The 6,000-nt window shown below is 42.5% G+C and overlaps 1 long non-coding RNA gene across 1 annotated transcript in view; it reads right to left on the reverse strand.

Annotated features, from left to right (window-relative positions):
• Positions 1 to 3,509, reverse strand: part of LOC109319948 — a 41,241-nt gene extending 37,732 nt beyond the window's left edge. Inside the window, exon 1 of the long non-coding RNA XR_002103681.1 lies at positions 3,442 to 3,509. This is a non-coding gene — a long non-coding RNA (uncharacterized LOC109319948). The remainder of the gene's footprint in view (positions 1 to 3,441) is intronic.
• Between the last annotated feature and the right edge of the window lie 2,491 nt (positions 3,510 to 6,000).

Consider the following 6,000-nt stretch of genomic DNA (forward strand, 5'->3'; position numbering starts at 1 on the left):
ACTATTGTAGTAGTTTAGATCAGGGGTTGGCAAGTTTTAGTTCACGGACCAGATTCAGCCCGTGAAAAAACTGGATTCAGCCTGCGGCAGCTTGGGAAATTAGCAGCATGCTACAGCCCTGCCACCAGAGGAGGTGTCCCCAAGGTCCTACTACCTGCTATTCCCACTGAAGCATCTGCTGATTGCTAGGAGAGGGAGGGAGGAGGTGGGGGCAAGAGTGTGGAGATTTGCAGCCCAAGGCAGGGGGATTGTGTGCAAGAAGAAGCACACAGAATCAGTACCAAAGGTTGTCAACCCCTGTTTTAGATAAGACTGGAATCATCTGTTAGCTGAAAAGCTAAGTGGATGGTATACAGCTGTTTGCTTTTGTCCAGTTGATTTATATTCATGGCATAGCTAAGGGCATGCTCCTGCTCTGTTTTAAATCAGTGGGAGCTTTGCCATATTTTTCAGCAAGGAAGGTTAGGGCTTAACTTTTCCACGTTAATGGTATGTGCATCCACAGCCATCTACTGCTCCACATTCTCTCGCTGTGTTCCTTCAGTTTCTCAAGATAGTCAACCCCAGACTTTCAGTGCTTTGAGGTCACATCGAAGTCACAAAAGTGCATTACTGCCAGAGTTAATTAAAGTTTAAAAGGAAATATATAAAGCACTCATATGCCCTAAACTCTTGCCGAGTACAGCTTTTCCCCTCAGGGTCTGTTTTCTTTTACAACAGTCTTTAGCCCTTGTCTTGGGCTCAGCTTCTAGGTCTCTTCAATTCCTACGAGTCAATCCTTAGCCATATTACAAGACAATCATAAGACTGAAATGTGGGGGAATGTCCATGTCCAATCTCCTCTAACCCAGATTGCTTTTTCTTTCTTTTTTACAATCTTTAGTACGGTAATCTACCTGGCATCCTCCACAGCTTAATATATCTTACATTTTGATATAGCCTTCCTTTTGACTGTATATGGGCAATTCCTGCAGTGGAAGTAAAACAAAATAAAATATTTTTAGGCAACTGTTAGACATCAACAGGTCTCCATCAGTCACTCCTCCCCTTTGTATGTTTGTGCCAGAGCATCAGTTTTGTTACACTGATTCTTAGCCAGAAAATTCCTGGCCCATTGGCTTTTAATGCTCTCTCCTTAGAATTACAAAAGGTGTTCAAGTTTTGGTTTCATCAAATAACTGCAACTTCCAATATCTTTGGAAAGGAAACACAAAACTGTCTCTCTCTCCCTGTGTGTGTGTGATGAAATCTTCTGGTTTTTTTTAGCTTTCTTTAGTCTTGAAAGTGACATTCAGAATCAGCAGGTTGGGTAGGCAATGGCATCCACTGCAGAATTCTGTAAGGTCAACAGCAAGACTTGAAGTCTCCCTTGTAGAAAAGTAGGGGTGGATGTCACGGGGCGGGGACCCAGAAGCGGCCGTGATCTCTCCTGGAGCCCCTACCGTGTCAAGCTGCCTGTCTGGCACCCTTGTTCTCACCCGCCACGACTTTGATGGTTCTACAATATTAATGGGAGGCTGCCTTTACTTGGCCCCTTGGACCCGGTGCTCTTGCCCTTCTGGTCCCTACTCTCTACAAATAGGTTCTGGTGCCTCAACCCTATGGGCATCGCATGGCTCCTTCCACCCCAATACCACGCCCCAAGCCTCTCAGTTGTTCCGGAAGTTATCGTGTCTACAATCTTCCTTATTGGCCCTCCCCGAGGCCTCTACTCATAGGTTCGCACCGGGCTCCCTAATCTTGTACTGGCCCTCACTGGGCTGTCTAGTCATACACTTGCCCTCTCCCGGGGCCTCCCTGTGTATGCGCCCTCTCCCGGGGCTCCTCAATGTACGTGCCCTCACTGGGCCCTCTAATCTTGTATTTGCCCTTCTCTGGGCTTCTACTCGCACACTGCCCGCCCACACTTGGGCCTAAGCTTGCGCTTCACGCGCTCCCCGCCTGCACTCGGGCCTAAGCTTGCGTTTCGCATGCTTGGGGCTCAGGCGGCCTCGGCCTTACCTGGCCCCAGACCCCTTCCTCAGGTCCTACGCCCTACTCGGGCCTCTGCCTATGCCCCACTGGGCTCATCCCGACATCGCCCACACTGGGGCCAGGGTCTATGTGACTTCCAAAATGCAGCACCCTCCATGGCACCAGGAACGCCCCCCCTACTGCTGGGGAGCTCCCCTGAGGCCTCCTCCAACCCCTACAGCCTCGACCGGTCCTCCGGTATTACACAAACTACCAAACAAGAAACCCAAAGCTATAAGCCAACCAGCTGTAACACAAAATAAGCCTCCTGGCTATAACCTAAATTCTGTGCCATGCTGGCTCTCCATCATACCTCCCTGTCGGGGTTCTCTTCACCCCGTACCAACATGCAGACGCTCAGGCAGTCAGGCTGCTCTGCTCTGCTCTGCGCTGCTCTGTGCTGCGCTGCGCTGCGCTGCTTTTCTCTGCTGTGCTCTGCTCTGCCCTGCCCTACAGCAGAGCTCCTACTACTCAGGCTGCCAGAGGGGAACTGCCTTCTGGCCTCAGCCTGACTGCTTATAAAGGCCAGGCCCAGCCCCTTCTGGCCAGCTGACCAAATTGGTTGCCCTGTCAACCCTCACCTGTGCTGCCCTGCTGACTGGCAGCTCAGCCTCTATCACCATTGCCAGTAGCAAGCACCCTAGTGCCTGCTACAGTGGAATTAAATCATTGATTACCATAGAGCGATAGTGAATCCTTTATTCCAACTGAATTATAACCTAATTGGACAGTTAAAGGTAGATTTGTTAAGTCTGAAATGCATGACTGAATAAAGTGTGACTATAAAGATGGAACATTTTTTCATATATGTATTAAAGGTAAATCTCCAAATTTTTGCATTGTATTGCTCTCAGATTCCTAATAAAGGTAGGGAGGTGGAAAGAACGTAGAGGGATGGAGTGACTGATTTATGAAGAAAGATTCAAGGAACTAAATATTTATAGCTTTAACCACCTGTAAGTTCCTTAAGAGCATAAACATGAAGAAGGACATGGCATTCTTTCGGTAGGCCAAGAGGGTACAATTAAAAGTTATAATACTGAACACTAACAAGAATAACAAGAATAACAAGAATAAGAGTTATTATCTTGCTGTAGCAGTTGCCACCCAAAGATCTAAAATAGCTTTATAAACATTAATGAATTAAGCCTTACAGCATCAATGTGAAGAAGTTAAAAATAACCATCTTCACTTTTACAGCTGGGAAAAACATAGGTGTTTTGAGATTTGTTCAAGGTCACTCACTAAGTCTTTAGAAAAGCCAGGAATAGAAGTCAGATTGTTGACATATCCCTAGCATTGAAGTAATAGAATGAAAGTAAGTGAAGGGAACCTTAGGCAAAAATTATAAACAATTTTCTAAATTTTTCAACTGTGAGATCTATCTGTGCAATAATCTTTAGAAAGAATTAGAAGAAGGCTCATCACCTGATTTCTTTAAAGCTGGTGCAGTCAGCATCCTAGAGAGTGCCTTGTAGAAAGTTATCCTGCATCAGCAGCCTCTTATTTTAGATTATTTGTCAGACTCAAGAAATTTACACAACTAAATAAATAACACTTTTACCAAGACTGTAAATTTGTCTCTAAGCTTTTATGACATGAAACTGCTTGAGCTTTACCACCTTGCTTTACTGTGATGTCTTCAGAACTTGCAGTTCAGTGATACTTGTTATTGTACCTATCCTTTTACTATTTCATATTAAAGGTGTTCAAAATAGTTAATTAATATGAGGCCAAAAGAAATCATGCTTAGATTTTGTGCGTGTATGTGTGTGTGCCATACCATTTGATTGTTCTACAGTAGGCCTAATTTCCTTGGCTCCCAATTTCAGAGAACCGGGCATCAAGCAAAGCAGTAATTAATGTCAGTGTAAGTTTTTGTTTGTAGAATAAAATTATATGTTCATAGTTTGCTATATGTTGTTGTTTTCTGACAGTCAAAAAAGAGAGTAGTCTGAGGTTCTTTAAGAGGTATTATATACCAGAAGTGCCATTGTGTACCATGATAGCTAGTTGAGGATCATTTATTAAATGAGATAATCCATGATAGCACATCATACATGTATAATCTATTAATAAAATAAAACTAATTATCAGCTATTATAATATTATTAGATATTATAATAAACATATATAAATTAGAGTTTATAGATTAAACAATTGTGTCCTGGTTGAAAAGTGTGATCAACTGGCATGTAGCTTGGAGTATTTTATATTACACTGCTGGTTATTTTAAAAAAAAAATCAAGTTTTTTTTTTCTCAAGTACCTGGCATAATGTAGTACTATAACTGTTCAATAATAAAAGAACTTTTAGTTCTTACCGTGATTCATACCATACCATAATTTTGATCTGAGTTACACCTGTGCTAATGCATTTACTTCAGTGGGGTTACACTGGCATAAGTGGAGGTTAAATATGTGGTTAATACTATTTATACATTGGAACAAATGGGTGATGACACATGAAAGTGCCAAATGGGCATCTGAATACCCTTGTCAAAATGTACTTACAGTTCTGCCACTCATGTGTTATAATAATGTTAATCTCTAAACTGAGAAATTGTATGATGCATTTAAAGCCAGCCATGGTACAGCCACAGTACAATATCCTTTGGATGAAAACCAAAGACCCACAATTGCTCTAGTCGGTCCATAATTTAGGAGTGACCTTGAATTCCTTGCTCAGGCTTAGATCTCATATAGCAGCATCCATTAGTAATTTTTCTAATGTCTCCAGAGTCTCTAGTCTAGCCCAAGTTATACATGTCTTCATCACATCTCCCATTATGCCAGGGTATGAAGCATTTAGAACTTAGAAAATGCCAAATGGTACAAAATACTGCAGTTTTTCTCCCCAGAAACTCTGGCAAACCTGAACACTTTATATTTGCCCTCTCCTTTTTACACCGACTTTCCAAAGAATTTCAAACAAAGTTCAAGGTCTTAGTCCTTATTTTCAAGGAGTACCAGTGGTGTCTGCCCACAATATCTAAAATATCACTTACAGTGATTTAAGACATTAAATGTATTTACTTAAATCTAAGATGACCCAGAATTTATGATACCCCCTAATAGATTCTACATATGGAAAAATTTAAAAATTGTTATAATTTTTCAGGTATAGAATCTAAGTATTGGAGGGTTGCCCTGAATTCATCTCCTTTCTACTACTACAACAGGGAAAGCAGTGGCCTGTGGGGTTGGGGATCCTGGGGGAGGGGAGGGGATGTAGGCAGCTCCTTTGACCTCTTCTCCACCAAGTTCTCTCCCTTGCAGTCTTCTGCTTCCCCCACCATCTGCATCCCGCCACCTCCTCCTCTTCCTGTTCCAGCCAGAGCACAGCAGCTGCCTGCCTCCCCCTCCACTTTGTATGTGAATCTAAGATGAGGGGCTTTCTCCCCATACTGACTGGGGGAAAAAACCTCATATTAGATTCAAGTAAATATGGTAATAGAGAATGATTGTATGGGTGACACTTGCTAGACAATGCAGAGCTATGAGGCTATAGAATACCTCTGAATTTTGTTTGAGAGTGAATTATTGCTTGTGAAAAGGTACCATTTTGACAGCCCATAAGACTGGACACGGAATGGTTGGATATCAGATATGTATAGCATAGTCTGTATTTCATTCTCCATAACTTGGACCTTCATATCCTTGGCCTATAGGCAAATTTAATTCTGGGTTATAGTCAAGCCAAAAAGAAAATGGGATTTGATAACAAGGAAAAACAGTCATTAAGGAGAGTCAACAGGTTTTCCAGGTACTCAGGAGACCTGGGTTCAGTTTTTTATTTTGACACTGGCTTTCTTTGTAAATTGTCTCTCTGAGCCTCAGTACTCCACCACCAAAATGATTATAATAGCCGTACTCCACACTGAGGTATGAAGTTTGTTGTGACTGTGTATTTTTAGGAATGTGCTAGACAAGAAATTATATGGGATTGTTTGGATAGGAATGATCCTGCCTTGGGCAGGGAGTTGGA

The sequence above is a fragment of the Crocodylus porosus genome, unplaced genomic scaffold (genome assembly GCF_001723895.1).
Source record: "Crocodylus porosus isolate Cpor-Errol unplaced genomic scaffold, CroPor_comp1, whole genome shotgun sequence".
In the NCBI taxonomy this organism is placed as follows: Eukaryota; Metazoa; Chordata; order Crocodylia; family Crocodylidae; genus Crocodylus; species Crocodylus porosus.